The sequence below is a fragment of the Lactuca virosa genome, chromosome 4, assembly GCF_052849685.1.
Source record: "Lactuca virosa cultivar CGN04683 chromosome 4, Lactuca_virosa_CGN04683_v6, whole genome shotgun sequence".
NCBI classification, from domain to species: domain Eukaryota; kingdom Viridiplantae; phylum Streptophyta; class Magnoliopsida; order Asterales; family Asteraceae; genus Lactuca; species Lactuca virosa.
The window spans coordinates 425,151,322-425,171,824 of NC_136429.1; positions in this window are offsets into that span (position 1 = coordinate 425,151,322).

The following is a 20,503-nucleotide window of genomic DNA, read 5'->3' on the forward strand; positions in this document are numbered from 1 at the left end:
GCTGGCATGGAGCCTTGACGAACTCCATGATCTACTAGTGTCTGTGCCAGACGCTTGGCACTATCGAATGTAAATGGATTGGTGGCAATAACTTTTCCTTGAGTCGGGGGAGTTAATCCCCAGATATACCTCTCCACCTTCTTACTCTCCGGGGTGACCATCCCGGGACACAGTAGAGTCAGGTCACTGAATCTGGAAGTATAAGCAGCAATATCGGAGTCCTTCATCGTCAGACTCCAGAGTTCCTGCTCTAACTTTTTTATTTTGCCGCGAGGACAATATTCTACCAGCATTAGAACTTTTAAGTCTTCCCAGCTCATGGCATTGGCTACTGGGAGAGATAACGACTTGACATATCCGTTCCACCAAGAGAGATCTCTATCCAAGAAAGTGCATACCGCAAACTTCACTTTGCTAGTTTCAGGGCACGCATAGATTTCGAACACCGATTCGGTATTCTCGAACCAGCGTGTTAAAGCAATGATACCTCCGTTGCAATCAAAGGATTTGGGCTTAGCATTCGTAAAGTCTTTCTATGTACACTCCCTTGGGTGCCCGAGACTTTCCCCGTGATTAGAGTTGTGGGCACCACTACCGGCTCCACTAGTACCACTGGCGTTAATTTGCGTCATGGCAGCAGCCACGGCGGCAGTTACTGCTGCTTTGAAGACAGCAGGATCATACTGTGGAGGTGGTGGCGATGGTGGAATTGGTGGATTATTGTTGAAACGCCTATTTGATTTACGTGGCGGCATCTTTTCTATAAGGTTTAAAGAGGATATAATGATAAGTCCTCTATAGTAGTTACAAGTCAAGTGATGTTGAACAAGATATATCTTAGTTCTAAACATATCATATCATATCCTGACTTTCATAGTGTTCTGCGATTTACAATAGAAGTTTACTAATATAAGTAAACAATCGCTCAATTTATGGAATTTTTTGTAACACTTCTAAGAAATTTGTATAGTATAACTCATACTGGGTCCCCCTATAATCACATAGTGCATACAGATTATATATAACTAAATTCAAATATACTTTCGAATAAATGATTTTACTCTAAGTCCACAACCAAACAAGGAATATGAAGTAAAGCTAAATCATCAATTCTAAGTCTATACAATTTTATTTATACATAACTCTTGAATACACTTTGTAATTATAGATCTACCAGTATGAGTCCTTTGTTTTCACATGATTGATTCTAGTAAGAAAGACCTTATTGAATATTGTTGCTCCAGTGTTATAGTGTCATAAAATACTCCTATAATAGTTTAACTTTATGTTTGGTTCTAGAGTTCTTCTTGTATATAGATTTGGTAAGTTTTAGACTTGTTGCAACACCATGATCACTCCCAAACACATGTTGGTCGTATCTAAAATAAACATAGTTGATTAGGCTATATTTATCCCAGATATGATTACATAACTGTCCAGGTTTAACTACAGTGTTCAACATCTAAATACTTTTATGTAGTTTTCACTGTGATACGATTTCATGTATGTATGCATGTTAGTATACTTCTTTATAAAATACTTAGATTTTAAAAGTTTAATTTTAGTCAGAGCGCTTCAGTCGCATTGTAGTTATAGTTGTATATCTTCTGTGGTTTGATATACTCAGTTCACTATAAACAATGCTCTGATACCAATCTGTCACACCCCCAAACCGGAACGGCGGAAATGTTCTGGGGCGGATGACGTCATGTACAGTATCATAACAATTGCATAATAGTAATCGAAGTACAACAACCATTACATTGATAAAGTATAGTTTTACATTCGTGTTCAAATCAATGTATACTTGACACCAAAAATGTATATCAAAAGTTAAAAGACATGAGTCTAAGAAGCTCCGTCTTCTCAAAACTTATGGATACCTGTTTACTGATTTCCTGAGAATCCAAGTAGTTTTGAAAAGAGTGTCAACAATTAAGTTGGTGAGTTCATAAGCATGTTTGTAATTGAGATCTTTCATTTGTTTCTATGAATGTAAGTATGTTTTCCCAAAAAATCCTATAATCTCTATCGTAATATGTTGTACTCAAAACGTATAAATCTTATTGTACTCTGAAATAGTATGAAGTAGTTTTAAATTCACATAAAACCATGAAAAGTATGTTTTCTCTATATTGGAATAGTATTTTGTATTTGTACTTGTGTGAAAACTGTGTAATGGTAAATGCCTGGATTTACTATCTGTACTTGTAAAATATTGTATTATAGTTTTATTATTTAATAAAACTATGTGAAGTTGTTTACTTATTCTTACACTAATAGGTGTTTTCATAACCATGCTTGATGACCTAAGATGGCCTGAAAACGACGTTCTTCAGGCGTCCCAATCGGTACGACATTTGTCACCTCAGGCCTGACGGCCTAGCTGTTGCAAGCAACTCAGGTGTGGGATTGTCAGCCCCGTATATATCTATACACAAGTGTCACACTCTCCCTCCAGGAGACTCTGGTTATAATTTTAGGACTTGGTTGGTACTTAGATAAGTACTTGAAGTAAGTCTCACAAATGCTATATTGACGGTTACGTGTAGAATAATAAAAAGTTACTTTGTCATAAATAAACTGTAAGTATATCTCATGAACTATATTTAATATAGTTTATATGTTTGTTTTCCGTAAGTTATTCTAAATATGTAAGTAGTATATATGATCCATAAACTATACCTATTATAGTTTATATGTTTGTTTTCCGTATTATAATCTGAACTTTGAAAAGCAACATGTAAATTCCATAAACTATACCTATTATAGTTTATATGTATGTGTTTTACTAAAACGAAAACCTTTGTATTGTTAATAATTCGGTAAGTTTAAATCGAAAAATCTGTGATACGATTGTCCCATAAAATTCAATATTAAACCCGAATGGTATTAAAATAGTTTGCAAAAATTTTGTATTTTTTTAACAAGTTTAAAATGATTTTATACTTATATAAATATAATATTTATATAACTATGATTAAATAGACAGTCGAATAAATAATTCTACCCCAAGCCCAGAACCAAACAAGGAACAGGAAATGGAGCCAAATTATCAATTCTAAGCCTGTTGAATCGTAATTATATATATATATATATATATATATATATATATATATATATATATATATATATATATATATATATATATATATATATATTATGAATGGCAATAGTTAATAAAATATTGAAAACATTTAGATATTAACACATTTTCTTGTGTTATACTTGTATTCCTCCCCTAAAACAGTGAAAAATCATGAAAACGTAGGGGTATGAACTCACATCGAGTGTGTGTTCCTGGTTAGATATGATTTGGTTGCGATGATTCCCGGGATAGAATACATGAAATTAACTGTATCCTAATTATGTTATACACATAATTATATGCATAAATTAGATAGCGAATAAGTTAACATGATAATTAACACTAGTTTATATAGATTACTTACTAATTGTGGAGAAGTTCTTATGAAAGTTTGAAGGTTGGAAGATTTATGGGTAACTGCTTGCAGATATGAAGGATTGAATATTTGTTTTGAGAGCATATGAGTGAAATTTGTTTACTATTTGTGCCAAATGAATTCATTTGTATCTTAAGTATGAAGGAAACTCATGAGGCGGTGAATGTGAGGTTTACGGTGGTAATTGAATTATATCACATTGGGAAGCTAACGTTGGATAAAATATTTAGTTATTTGAAGAGTTTACTATCAAATTGTATGTGTTTACTCCCAAAAGAAGAGCGTTTACAGACAAAGGGAGGTGTTTACGGCCAACATGACCGAAAACTACCCAATTCACTTCAAAATTAGTGATTTCGGTCTTAATGGACCCAAAAGAGGGGTTTACGGTCCACTTGGTTTGGTTTTTCGGCCATAATGGGCTTCAAGTCATGGGTCCACGGTCCTATGTGAGTCCATGACGGAGTTTTCGGCCATATGTGACTTCAAACTCAAGAATGGAATGTCTAAAGTCGAGTTTACTAAAATCATGTAATTCATTTGACTTTTGTTGATCCATTTTACTCCTTAATTTTTTGGTTAACATGTATTAGCTTATTATAACTTAAACTAACATGGTTTATCACTACACATACTTAGATAAAACCCATATAAGTATGGTTCATAAAAGTCGTATTTCTATTGCATCAAATTACCTTGTGAATCTATTGGGTACATGGTTGAAGTTTTTAGACCTTGTTTGTTCTAGGAAAATTTCCAGTTGTGACAAATTCCAAAAAGAATATTAAATCAAAACAGTGGAACAATGATCAAATGTGTGTCGAATGCTTTATAATCAATTCCTTAGAAGAGTTCAACGAGAACTTTTCTGTAAAAGCAATGTAGGGCAAATATCATTGATAACCCTAAAACAGTACATGCATGCACATTAAATAGTATAACCCTAATAGCATCAAGACTCGGGTGGACAGGCCCAACCCGTTACAAAATAGACAATTCTAGAACAAAACAATTGACACAACACTTTTTAACCCAACATAAACTTCTTTTCATCAAAATAACAGTTATAAATATTTTAAAGTTGTCATAGAAAACATGTATCGAATTTTCTTACAAAAAGAACTCCATCAATGTTTTCTAAACACAAAGATAATATCAAATTATCAAATAATCTAACCAAGCTTGCAAAAATGAGTCTGATACCAATTGTTGGGTTTTATTCAAAAATCAATTTCTAAAAACACTAGAAACGGAAAAGGAAGTTTTAAATTGTGAATAAACTTAAAACAATTTTAACCCACAAAGGATCATTTGCAAACATGGAAAGATTAACACAACCATAGGAAGAAAACAATACAACCTTTGAAGACTTTGTTTCCTCTTGCGAGGTTGGAAGTTGATGACGAATTTTGAGTAGAACACCACCTTAGTTAGAAATACCAACAATTCTTCAACTTGTAAGATGTCAATCTTCTTCTTGTAAAAATAAGAACACTCTTGAGCTTTAAGTCAAAACCAAAGTAACGACTTAAAGAGAGTTTGCAAGTATCACCCTTTATCTAACAAGAACTTAAATCTTTATGAAACTATAGAAAAATGGAAGAAAGAAGCATATTAATGGTTTTTATTAAAAGAGAAATGAAGCCCCATGCAACCTTTTTATATCCATTCTCTTGACCACTAGATCTTAACACTTTAAGGACATTCCATTCTTAGAAAAGCGTACACTTATTATTATATTAAGGCATGCTTCTAAGGCATTTCTCTTATAATAAACAAGTCAAAAGACACATCATCTTGTCCCGTATTGAAATTCAAGGTACTAAGGAGCAAAAGAGGACAAATTATATAAAATTCTTTCAAGCTGTTATAAGTTATAAAAATATATTTGCATCAAGATGTTGTTAGTGTAACCCTTTAGGATCATATATTATCTAGCAATATCATTCTATAATGACTCTTGGGCATATAGATCTTTCAGTAAGTGGTATTATGTTAAATACCTAAAAGATGTTAAATGGAGATAGATTATGATTATATGATTATAATTATGTAAATGAGTATGTATATATGTTTAGAGTATTTATGTGTGGTTGAAGATATAGCATGTATTTGGGGTTAGATATTGATGGAATTGTGTTAGATAACCATCAAAGATTAGGTGAAGATAAAGTAATGATCTATGGATAGATGCTAAGGGTATTGTGTTAAATACATATATGTTAGGTGATGAAGATTTAGATTAAGTACTTCATGAATTAAGTAATAGATTGTTATTAGAATATCTATTAAGGAGATGAGGAGATAGATTGTTATGTGACATGTGATGTTTCAGAATATGGGTAGAGTATATCATACACATGAAAGATTATGATAAGAGTAGAAAGATGATTCCTTATGGAATGAGATCAAGATCCCTTCAGGATTAGAGATAGAGGATTCCTTTGGGAATGAGATGATGATTCCTTCAGGAATGGAGATAGATGATTCCTTTAGGAATGAGATGATGATTCCTTCGGGAATGGAGATAGATGATTCCTTTGGGAATGAGATGATATTTATTTTTGGGAATTTCGATAGATGATTTCTATAGGAATAAGATTATGTGTAGTTATAGAAGATTAAGAAAAGTTTCTATGAGTGGAACAAGGTAATAAGTTTATTTAGAGGATCCAGGATCATTGTAATCTGTGAGGGATTAAGTGTAAAGGATCCATAAGGGATCATTGTAATCTGTGAGGGATTCAAGAAAACAAAAGTTGCCAAAGGATCCACGAGGGATCAAAATCAGGGGACTTAGTCTGGATAGTTGTACTTTGATAAGTTAGAATTATATTGTCCCCTATATGATAGTTGATGCTATCATAAATGATTAGACCGAATGGGTTTAAACAAGAATAGAGTGGCAGAAGGCAAGAAGCGATGGGAGCAATGATGAGATGGGATGAAGAGAGAGGAGAAAGTATGTTATAGATTGAGAAGATAGTATGAGGTGAAAGAGAAGGGCATGAGAAGATGTGTAGATAGAGTAGAAAATTAGGAAATAGATGAAGTGAGAAAAAGGAAAGAGAGGATCTGGGAAGTGGTTGATATACAGTATGAATAGAGCATGATATGAGCAGGAAAATATGTGAAGATAAAGTATGAGACAAGTATGAGAAAAGATGAGAAGGAATGAGGTGGGATAGAGTGAGAACATGAGAAGGAGCTGAAAAAATGGCAAGGTGTCAAAAGAAAGAAAGAATAGAAGTAGGGTATGAATGCATGAAAACAGAGTATGATATAACTCACCAGACATGTAGTCTAATGTTGTATATTTTTCATGTATTGCTTGCTCATGTTGTGGCCTTTATACGAGGGGAGAAAGTAGCAAAAGGACTTAGACTAGAAGTAGTTTTCATTTTTAGTATACCCTTTTGCTTTAATATGTATGTATGATTTTACTGTAAACATGAAATAGCCTGGGATGTAAAGTGTATTTGAGATATAGAATTCTGTATTTTTATAGAAAACTCTGATAATCCCTAAAATATTTAGAGTGGAAAATCTGGGTCCTTACACAAAGCATATGGAACTCGACTCTTTCTCCCTAACATAACACTAGAACTAGGACAATCAGCCCTACTCAATGTCACACCATTCTTTGGTGACACAAACCGTCTTCATAGAGTTCTACATCTTAAATTTCTCCAGACCTTATCTATATATACTAAATAGGTATTCTTCTTCTCCCAAGTCTTTCGTAGAGAAACAATTACCAAAAAAATTATACTTTGCAAAGTTGGGACATTATTTCCTATGAATACTATGTACGTCACAAGGAAAACTACACTCCCAATAGCTCTGACATATACACATGGCTCATTTTAGCATCTTAAAAAACAAAAATCTTTGACATTTTCATCAAAGCAAAGATTCCATCTACGAGATTGTGGTCGTAGAGCCACTCTTACTGGAAGGTAACTCACCTCAATGTCATAAAGTGTCTGAACTGTCCTTGCTGCCGGAATCAACCCCTCTCAGATTCTACACATAACAATCTTCCTTAATTACCATTTCTTGGTCAACTCAGGTTAAAGTCAAAGTCAAGGTCAACACCTTGGTCAAAGTCAACTCTAGGTCAAAGTCAACATCCAGTTGACTCAACTCGCCGAGTTGGCCCCACAACTCGTCGAGTTCCGAAATCATGAAAACGCCAAGACTTCGACCCTACTCGCCGAGACTTACAGGGGCTTGCTGAGTTCTCCTTTAAGCAAAGTCGAGACATTCTACAACTGACTCGCCGATTTCATCCTTGAACTCGTTGAGTTCATCTTCATCCGAGTTAAGGTGTTTAGTCCTTGACTCGCCGAGTTCATCCTTGAACTCGTCGATTCCATATTCATATGGTTGGGATATTGCCTTGAACTCCTCGAGTTCATCCTTGAACTCATTGAGTACGTTAATCTTCAGGTCCATAAAGAACCCAACTGGCTGATTCTTCTTCCAACTCAACACACCACTCGATATCAGAAGGGGTTTTGGGGACAATGCTACCTGACTCGCCGAGTCACATAAGCGACTCACCGAGTCCCTCTATGTCTAAAACTATTCAGTCGATTTCAGATGGTCCTAATGCATCCAAAACATAGATCTGACCTCCTAGGGTCCATATTACACATAAAGCTACAAACTTGACGTTCATGCATGGGGTTTTTGGCTCAAAAGGCTCTAAAATGGGGTTTATATGATGCATGGGACTCCTATGGCCATAAAGTTGGCACCTTTATGCCATGGGAACCCTCAATGGTTCCAGATCTGAAGTCATTCCCCTTAGAACCACAAAATCCCAAAAATGGCTCTACTACATAGAAAAGGTAGAAACTTGTCCAAACTAGAGATCTAAGAGATAAATGATCAAGGTTGAAGCTTTTTACCTTGAATGAACTGGAAATTAAAGCAAAACCTCTGGATCTACTTGCTTCTTTTGGATCCACCAAGCTTCCACTTCTTTCTTCAAGCTTCAAACAACCACAAACACACAAAAATGGCTCAAGAACACTCCAAATGATTTAGGGTTTCAACTTAGGGCTTTTCTGGACTGTGAGAGACGATGGAGGCTAAAGTGGGACAAGATAATGTGTTTAAATAGGGTGCAAACACTAAATATTAGGGTTTCCTCCAGGTAGTCCTACTCGTCAAATCGGGCTCCCAACTCGTCGAGTAGATTACTTAAAACCCGCGTTCATAATCCAGTTTACTAGACGAGTTGGGGCTCCAACTCGTCGAGTCCCAGTGTAAAAATGCAATTACTTGTATTTAAAATACGTACCGGGAATCGGGTGTTACAATATATATATATATATATATATATATATATATATATATATATATATATATATATATATATATATATATATAATCACATAAATCATATGTGCTTAAGTACATATAATCACATGTGATTATATGTATCTAATCACATATTATTTAAATAGACAAGATTTGTTTTCGAATTTTCGATTCAATAATTTTCTCATGTGTTTAATCACATGTAATTATATGTATTTAATCACATATGATTAATATGGACAAATAACAACTTTTGAATCAAGAATGCAAAAACAAATCTTGCGCTCATAAATCATATGTGGTTATATATATATATATATATATATATATATATATATATATATATATATATATATATATATATATATATATATATATATATATATATATATATATATATATATATAATCACATGTGATTAAATACACGAGAACAAATTTTGAATCGAAAACGTAAAATGAATATTGACCATATAAATAATATGTGATTAGATACATAAATCTAATCACATGTGATTAAATAATGAGAACAACTATTAAATCGAGAAAGCGAAAATGAATATTTTCCTCATAAAGCAGATGTGATTAGATACATATAATCACATATTTCGTTCAATAATTTTTCGCATATATTTAATCATATCTGATTATATGTATTTATTCACGTATACGTGGAAAAAGATTTTTTTTCACTTTGTTGATGCAATAGTTGTTCCGTGTATATAATCATATGTATTCAATCACAAATGATTTATATGGATAAAATTTGTTTTCGCGTTTCCGATTCAATTTTTTTTCTCATGTATTAAATCATATGTGATTATATATTTGATCACATATGATTAATGCGGACAAATATTTGTTTTTGCGCTATTGATTCAATATTTGTTTTGTGTAAATAATTACATGTGATTATATGTATTTAATCACATATGATTAATGTGGACATAGAACAACTATTGAACTGAGAATGTGAAAATGAATCTTGTGTACTTAAATCACATGTGATTAAATACCCGACAACAACTATAAAATCGAGAGGTGAAAATGAATCTTGTCCATAAAAATCATATGTGATTAGATGCATATAATCTCATGTGATTGAGTACACGATAACAAATGTTGAATCGTTAACACGAAAATGTGTATAATATTCGTTTTCACGTTCTCGATTCATTACGTATTATCGTGTATTTAATGACTTGTGATTATATGTATTTAATCAAATATAATTTATGTGGAGAATATTCATTTTCGTTTCGATTCAATAATTTTTCTCATGTCTTTTATCACATATGATTATATATATTTAATCACATATGATTAACGGATAAAGTTTTCAAATTCATCGATCTTAATGATTGAACCAACCACAAACTCAAATCCTATGCCCAAAAATTCATCAAATAGCCAAAGCTAAGTGCATGGCTTAACCAAGAACACATGTAAACTCATTTCTATCAAGCACAAGGTACATAAGCAAGAAAATGTAACCACAAGGTTCTAGAGTTCTCCAAACTCCAAGAATACATGAACAAGGGACTAGAAATGACATTCAAACCAACCTACACCTAGATCTAAGAATGAAAATGTATAAATGTGAGAAATTTAAACTCACAAAAGGTTCAGAAGATGATTACTTTTGCTGGGAAACTAATGAATCTTACACCAACACCTTGCTTTAAGCTTATTCTTCTTGGATCTTCACAAAAGAGAGCACAAAACACAAACAAGATGAAAATAGAGGCTAGGGTTAGGAGGAGAATTTTCCCTGATGTGGAGGCTGGTGAATAAGTTGAAACCCTAGGGAAGCGTGTCTTAAATAGTCACAAATCGTGAGGCTTCTAGAGTTTTGGCCCGTTAGGCCCACCACGCCATGGATAAGCCTTAACTGCATCGCCGCTTAAATGTCGTGGTCGCACCGCGATGTGCCTTAACCACCATGTCGTGGCCAGTCAAAATCACAACTTAAATAATTTGAATGCCAAAAGGTTAATACGTGAAAATGGATTTTATGCCCCATAATCCCCTTGACTACCAGACTGTTGTGGTATGTATGTGCCCTTTACAATAGTGATTTTGAAACTCTCAATAGGGATTACATTATTGGGTTTCATACCCCAATAATTGATATACACTATGAGTTTGTGGATACTGGCTCACATAGCTATCAACCAAGATGCATCTTCTGAAAAATGGCCGCTCTTCTAGTGATTATCATATATAGTCATTGTCAATGTCTTGAAATCCAAAACTCCTAAAGATCAGTAGGTAATCGGTATATTGATAGGGATGTAAAGCTGCAAAAAAGTTTGGAATTAAGTAATAATCAAATAACATTTTATTATAAATGACTATTACCTAGGTGATGTAATTGAAACACATCCATACCGTATAACACTCAGACCAAAGTGGGTAAATGGATCCATTAGTAATGTTACTCTAATCATATGCATTTGTGTTGACAGCTGTCAACACATAAAAATCTTGGCATGTCGCAAATTAAATTAGCAAAACTATTTTAAGGTAATTCATAAGTTTAAATCGTGATCCGGAACGAAATGTGATGCATATTCTAGTGTAGCTCTTCACATTCCGGACATGTTCTTCGTGTTCCGAATTAGTTCCTCAAATTTTAGACATTTCGAACATGTTCTAGATCTGTTTATTTTTTGTTCCGGAATACAAAATTTCGATGTATAATACCCTAAGGCAATAAGTAAACTACTTTTGGGTTGGTCTTAAATCTAAATTAAACATCTACAACAGGTCCAAAACGTGTTCTAGCATTTCGGACCTGTTCTTTGTGTTCCAACCTTACCTAATTACAACAATAATATTAAAATAAAACTATGGTAGGAGTGAACGAATTACACATAAAACGACCGAATCATCAAGATCGTGTCTCATATCTTCTTTAGTTCTCTAGTCTAAAATGTGTAGAAGGGGATAGAATGTGTCGGAAACGTTGGCTGTATTTTGTTATATTTAATGTGTCGTAATAAAATCTGGAACCAAGTTTTGTAAATTGATCTCTGGAACATGTCGGGGTACTTCGGAATGGGCATTCTGGAATATCTTTAGTGGGTCGGGCCGGGTACACAATCTGAAATGTTGTCCGGAATGGCCCATTCTGGACACGAAGGTTATTTTTCAAAAACCATTTTATGGTGGTTATTTTTTCTAAATAAACACAAAAAAATTGTTAGATTACTTAATTTCCCTTAACTTTATCATAAATCCGATTAAAAAAAAATGAGACGAATTTAACGAAAAAAAGACGTAGATTACCTTTTTAAATAAAATAACCAAATCAAAATCCTTTATTATACATTAGCGCTCTTGAAAAGGGGACAAAGTATACCAATCGGTTCCGTAGTTGGGAACCGAACTGCATTACATATCATATCCGAATTCTTCCATTACATATGATATCCGAATTCTTCCCTTGATTTTTATAACTTTTAAGTAATCTAAATGTAAAATTTTTGTCGCCATGTTTCTTATTGCAACAGCCGTTGGTACATGACAAAATTCATGCTCGAGGAGCCATGGAGTTAATACTTTAGAAAAAGTATTCAATCCCTTATCATGTTTCATACGATTGAAGATGATGTCAACAAAATTGAAATTGTCCTATATCGAATGTATTTGTTGGATAGAAAAACAACAAAAGCCAGCCACGATCCCAACATGGTTACTTAGTTTCATTGTTGTCTTGCCATTCATAAGTAGATGCCTTTATCTCACACAATTTCATATATAAAAAACTTCACTGAGCATCCATTAATGTGGAGTATAAATAAAAACGAGAACCAAGCATGGGAGTCATGAGAACCATAATAAAAATCTGCATGATGATACTTGTGCTCGTGGGAACTACTACAACGGTGTCAAGGCTGTTTCAATTTGATGTTCGTCCAGAAGATGTTTGTTGTGTCCCCGACTACCCCTGTTGTGATGTCCCAATTCCTCCTAGAGCCGATGATGAAAAGTAGAGTAGCAAGACACTCGTTGCACCTTCACTTTCAACTTCTATGGCTGGTGGTAATAATAAGGCTCACCCATGATCTTGATGGAAGAAATGATACCAAATAATGGCTTAGTTTCAAAGAGGGATGTAATATTATGCATGATAAAAATCTTATGTTTATACAATAAAAAGTACCAAATGTTATGTTTATATGACTTGTCTGGTTCTTTTGAAATTGTTAAAACTTGTTAAGATTTTACATTTTCCGTTGGTGATCCCCTTAGTCTTTAAAAGACGATGTGTATCTTTCTTGTTTCTAACCATTCATACGCGGTGAGTGTAGTCGAGGAGAGGAAACACCACCCCTAAATATCGATGTGGATCCATCCACAAAAACTAAAAATTACGTTGTAATTGTCGGAACAAAATGGTAAACTACTAAGAATACATAAACGTATGTAGATAATATTGGGTGTTTACAGTGGCAAAACACAAGTAGTACAATTAGGTGGCCGAAACCCAAACTTAAAAACAAAATACATAGACAGAATTTTAATTTAATTCAAAGATATGGCATATCAAAATTTAATAACTAAACAATTAATGTGAAATATCTTACACCAATCACAAAAATGGAACTTGTCGACCTTTGATGTCTTTGAAGTCTTGTAAAATTACCTCTAATTAAATCTACTTTTTTTTTTGGCAAGTTCCCTTTTGAAATACAAAACCAATTAGTTATTCAAAAACTCGGTAATAGAAATGGGTGTTAATGGACCAAACTACTCGAGATCGACTCATTAAGAGGATGATTTGAAATCGATTTTAACGAGTCCATAACGAACTCAATTTTGATCTTCAATCAATAACCTGGATTAGTGTCGCAAACCTAAATTATCATCTATATAAATATAATAAATTAATATTGTATACTTTTGAATATTGTGACAAATTATTATATTGGCATGTTATTATTTTATTGAAATATAGATACACAAGATTAACAAATCTACTTACACGGCGAATATGTGGAAATTAAAAAATGAGATATAAAAGGATTTTGTGTAATTTGTAAACACTTTAAATACAAAATAATGAGAAAATTAAATATATTTTTATATTTTCTTCTTACTCAACCTTCTATCGATATTAAATGCTAATAAATATATTAAAATATTATTACTTTGATTTAATGACACGTGTCTTCATTTTTAGAAGGATAAGTAGCAAGAAAATATAAAAAAAAATATTTAATTTAATTAAGTTAAACGGTGAATTAGAGAAAATGAAAGTATCGAGTATACTTGGAGACATAAAACGTTACATTAAATCAATATTCCAAAGAGTTTATCACTAACAAAAAAAAACCTTATTTTCTCGCTTATGTATGAAAATCATATAATTATGAATTTTTACATATTACTTCCATTACTTTTGATAGTTAAGAAGTAAACCAGTGATTCATGTTTCTTTTAGTTATATATTACAAAATACATTGAGTTTGGTACCCGTTGCGATGATTCATGCTTTAAAAACATCGATACGATAAACTATAAATTAAACTAAGTTGACTCAAGATCCAAAAGACATAATATGAAAACAAAACTTGCACGCATATATTTTGTTTGAAGGAGAAAAGGTGGAAGTAAAACCATCTGTGAACGTAGCAGTAATTAAGTTTCACAAATCTATTTTCAACAACGGAGCAACGCACTAAGGCTCTCCAAAAGTGGCTACCATTTGCGATTCATTAACAGTTGAAGGCTACGCCACATGCAGTTGCGACCATCTTTGCACCGGGAAGACAAAGATAGCCACCAAAAGTTGGGTCAGTCGTTTCCTGGCAAAGACAAGACTCCTGACTCTTGAGCTTCAGGCAACAGTCTGCGGAGGGTGGCAGGTATGAGACTATGGCCTGCAGACACCAACTGAGCTGCACCGGATCACACGTCGTCTGTGCGAGTTGAACATATCCGGTTGAAATTAGTAGCACCATCACCACTACCACGAAGCGCCGTAGTGAGTTTTCCATTGGGTAGGAGATTCAGATTTATCCGATTTCGATTAAGTGTAGATAATTAGTTGTGATTTGGAAGTAAGGTGGGGTGGGTTCAATTTATAGAGGTTGAGAGGATGTGCGGCGGGACACCACCCATGTCTGAATGGAATTACAAATAGTTTATAAAATTATGTTACATGTGTAATGTGTTGAATAAAAAATCAATAAATCACCATTGTAGTTGAATGATCGATTGTAGTAGGGTAAATCGTGGTTAAACAATATGTCTTAACCTAGATATAGTAGGGTAAGACGTGGCTAATAAACTATATATTTAGAATAATCAATTAGTTAAAAAGGAGTTGTAAATATCTCATAAAGTTATTTTCAAAAAAATAAAAATAATAAATAAAATATTTGTAATTAGGAAGAATATGAGATTTACTTAATAAGAGCAAATAAAATTATTACTGGTACGGTTGTTTAGATGATTATAACTACTATATTTATCTTAGGGGAGATTCTTACTTAATTATGGTTATTTTTTTTATTTTTTTTAACCGACAAATACAAATATTATAATCTACTCCTAAACTAACACCTAATTTCACATATATCCACCACAGGACTTGAACCCTCAGCATATCATACATATTTATAAAACTAGCATTTTTCCTTGAACCTCATGTATTTGAAACCCCCATAAAAATTTGCAAACACCTCATGCATTTGAAACCTCCTATTTTAATGAATACCACTCAAAAGTCTCTTAATAATGATTAACAATTCAAAGGTTTTATAACTTATATAATATATTTAATAAACAATTCATTGTATGTTGTAGTTGAAATTTTAATGTAAATTAGATTAGAATCATGCTATCGATCATATGTTATGGAAGATGATATATATAATATTTAATTAACTATTGTATACATGTTTGTATGTTCATGTTGCTTCAAAACAATAATTAATTAAAAATCATGGATATGTCATATTATCCATATTATCCATGTAAGCCTTTTTTAAAATACAAATTGTCTATCTTATCACTTTATATTTTAGTATATGTTTAACATTTTAATTATATCAATAAGTGTTTTTTAAAAGTTTCTTTCACTTATTAATAATAACAAGTGGTTTTAAAATTAATAAGCAATAATTATAAATAATAAAATCAAATTACATGGATATGTCATATTATCCATGCAAGTCTCTTTTGAAATGTAAATTGTCTATCTTATCACTTTATTATTTAGTGCATGTTTCATATTTTAATAATAATATTAAGTGTTTCTTAAAAGTCTTCTTTAACTTATTATTAATAATAAGTGGTTTAAAACTAATTAATAACAATTTTAAATGATAATAACATTAAATTATAAATTACATTTAGCTATAAATAAATTGTATTTTAAATGAACATCATTATTGAAATTAGAAAATGATCGCATAAATAAAAATATAATTAATCAATAATAATAATTGTTAAAAATAATACTAAATAGATAATTATATTTAATTCTATTAATGAGGAATGTGGATTGATGTCAATGAATATTATTGTTCAAAATAATAGAGATTATATATATATATATATATATATATATATATATATATATATATATATATATATATATTAGTGTAAAAATATTATCTCAAAGTTAATGTCAATAACATAACCATTTTAAACATATATTTTTCAATATTTTAACAATATATTTTTAATCTTCGCTGCGCAACGCGCGGGAATTCGTCTAGTAAAGATATAATCTTGGCGGACAATATGTTGATCTAACTAAATGTTCTAGTCTCGTTGTCTATTGGATTAGACACAACCATCTATTGGATTAGACACAACCACTAGTTTGGTAATATCTTGTCTACTAGTTAAATCATTATATTGTTACACATTTGATATTAAAATTTAAAGGGTTAATATCAAGGAATGACAACAAAGTATCGAGTTTTGTTTTAAAAGGCCCCTCATCTTTTTTTTCTTGCATTATAGGTGTATAAACTTCATTTTGAAATTCTAAAGGGTCACTATTTTTGAAATGCTTGACTTACTACCGGCTAACAGTATAGTCAGCATAAGTTAGAAGCGTATTCAGCACAGATTAGAAGTCATGTCATTAAATCACAAGTCCACCTCATCAAGATGCAACATCCCCTTCATCAATTAAGATGTCGCTCTTTTCCTCCCGTTCCAAAAGTACAAGAGCCAAAGCCTCCTTCGTTTCTCCCTCACTCCCTCGCTCACTCCCTCGCTCACTCCCTCGCTAGTATGTTGATCATCATTGGTGGTCACCTACTCAGCGCCACTGGCAAACCCTAATTCACCACCATTTCCACTAATGAACACCACCAAAGGCCTTACCATCAACCTCCAATGTAATCACTCTCTCTTGATCTCTCCTCCTCACTATCACCTCCTTTCTTCGTGAATGTGAACTGAACATGACGATCTGTCATGGATAATCCCAAAATAAATCAAACTTTTCGCAACCACCTGTATGTAGGCCCCAAAAGAATTTGAAAATCAAAATACATGGGTTTAGGTGGTCTCTTCCCCTTCGAGTCAAGAACAAGGCTATTTCTTTTTTATGTACGTGTCTCTCACCCCCTTCTTCAAATGATGGTAAGGAATTAAGAGCATAAACATCTAGAACAAACACAACTGTAGGTTTGGGAAAAACAGTTCCTGAGGGTTTCCAAGCAAGATTATCAACAAACAAAAACAAAAACAAGTGAAATATGCACTTGTATTCATCTTCGATGCTGGTTAATTGTTTTTCCCCTTCCACGAACAAGCGCCAAGATGCACATTTTGATTTTCAGTTTTAGTTGGTGACATCTACTCTTTGTTTATCTTCCTACCAACTCCCATAACAATCACATGCGACTCAAACTCAGTCTCTCCGACTGGTACATCCATGGAACTCGAAATGTAGAAGAGATTTAAATCAAGGAAATCGAAATGAAGAAGAAATCAAATAAGCATCCTTGTTGGGTTGTTGTGATATTTCACCGACTTGTACATCCATGGAAATCGAAATGAAGAAGAGATTCAAACCAAAAATATTGAGTAGTGAGTGAAATGTAATCATAATAAGGTGAAATCTCACAGAGACAAACATTCACATAAAGGTCTATGGTTGGAATTGGGAAGGTGGATGTTCTTTGAAATGAACATAAGTTTGTGGTGGCTGAGGACCTGAGTGACAGAGTGAGGTGTATTTTTATTTAATTTTTCTTTTTAGTGAAAAAGTCAAAACCAATAAGGAAATCGGCAATCACAAGTCAAGGTCCATTTTTAGTAGGTAAAAATTGAATTTATGCCTCTAAATTTCATATATATATATATATATATATATATATATATATATATATGTGTGTGTGTGTGTGTGGGATCTATTAAAAAACCTGATAGTTTGTTGGGCTACAGTGATATTTACCCAAATTTAAAAATATTGTATGTTGATTTAACTAACTGTCTTAATTCCCACTTTGCCAACAAAAGAGTTGTATGGTTCAAACACGCAACTCGACACAGCTGATGGGTTTTATACAAACAATCCTATGTGTGCATGCAACCCTAATTGGATCTATGTTTTCACTATTAGACATACAACTTTATGAACACAAAAGGAAACCTAGCATGCATCTACTATTTTCGAAATTGACATAGGAGAATAGAATACATACCGTTATATAGTAATAACAACTAATTCCTTGAGTTTCCTTAGCTCTTGAAAGCAAGTACCACAAGTGTAGTACCTCTAATGGCTCACAAACACACTTTGAGTGAGAGTATGAATATGAGAGAGAGGAGGAAGGGTACTAAGCTCCAAAATTCGGCTCTAGTAGGGTTTTCCCAAGGGGTGGTTGAATTCTAGTGCCTTAGGGTTCTATTTATACTTGAGGCTAGCTAGGGTTTCAGAAGCGTGTCCTTTAGATAAGGGATCATATATATTCCTCAATTCTTGATATCGTATAGACGTGAGACATGGATTGAAATCATTCTCTCAGTCTATGTGTTGTTTCTCGATTTCCGATTTTCGACGACTAACAACAGACTACAATTGAACACATCAACTTAGTCCCGGCTTGGCCAAGCGCTTAGGTGTCATCACTAAATCATCGAGGGGCCCACAGATATCGCTTTTATCCCACTTTGGGTAAAAGGAACGGATAAACTTCGACTCAATGCTCGCTTGTACTCACTTATCGAATCACACACAACAATATGTTTTATAACACCAAGTTACTGGTGCGTTTACATATTATCAATATGTAACCGACTCGTAAGATACAACTCACACATCTTGGTTTCAAGAATATAAGATATTATCGTCTCACCAATCACTCGTGATAAAATCCATGAAGCGATCCAAGTGAGCGTGGGTTTAATCCAATGCTCAAATCATATTCGTAAGCACTCATGAACGTTGCAGCAAACCTTTGATATGTCTAATACACTTTAGACAATCTACAAACCTATTCATGACAATATTCTTTCATACCTACTCCCACAGTATGAGCGACTGTGGAACGTTCGGATAATCTTATTATTCAGGAAGTCAAAACATGCAAAGTGAAACACAAGAATAATCGAACCCAATATCGCCCCAAACTTTTGAGTATAAATAAAACTCCTTTATTTAATCACCATATTGATTACACATTATTCATTTTATAATGTTTCGGGTAATCAACTTATTACTTGAATTACAACAACAATTGTCCCATGCTCTTAGCATGCACACTATGTTTACCTATGGTCCTTACTTTGTGAAATAGTATAATTGAATCACATTTTCAATCACACTCATTTCACAATTCCCAATCCTTACCACAAGTGTGAGAATACCAAATTCTTGCCACTTATAGAATATGTTAGATTTTAACATTTTATGCAACGATCCTTTCGTAATGTTATAGCGCCAAAGTCACAAAGACTTTGCCAATGAAATTACAAAGTCATCTATTGGAGATTGTTGCAAGACAATTCCATAGATATGAAGTCTCACATTCAAAGTACATTCCTTTGAACATCCTTCTTGCATAAAAGTTTCTAATCTAGACATAAATTCTTAACGTCCAACTCCCAATAAGGAAACATTTCCATATTTCCATATGACAACTCATTATAAATAGAATCTTATCTATTCATAATAATGTCAATATGGTCCATTCATGACTATACTTCCAACTGTCCACAAGCGACCAATCTTTGGCGAACCTTAGATTGTCCTTGACAGTTGTTTAATTATTTTAGCCAAATCCGGTTCTAGTCCCTTTTTCCCTCTTAATGCCCTAGGCATTTGGAAAATTTTAGAACGGTCAAATATTACAGCATATGCAATCAATCCTATACGAGAAGCATATGGGACATAATTCATAATGTCTTACATAAAAGCATGATACTTTATCAGCCATTTTCCATAATATTTCTATTTGCCACGTTCTCACTATTCGAACTATGAAGAGGGACGTCGTAATCATAATCGAATTTTAAGAATGCAGTTAATATATTCTTGACTAAATTTGATTAAAATTTCTCGATCTAAGCTTTTAGATTGGAAACGAAGTATAACATTCTTTCCCTTAATTATAGCAAAACAACTTTTTAACCCCTACAACTTTGCAAAGTGAAACTTTTGTTTTCTATAATTAATATTGCTAACTTGCAACACTTAAAATAATAATCATGCTCCCACTAACATGATGATTA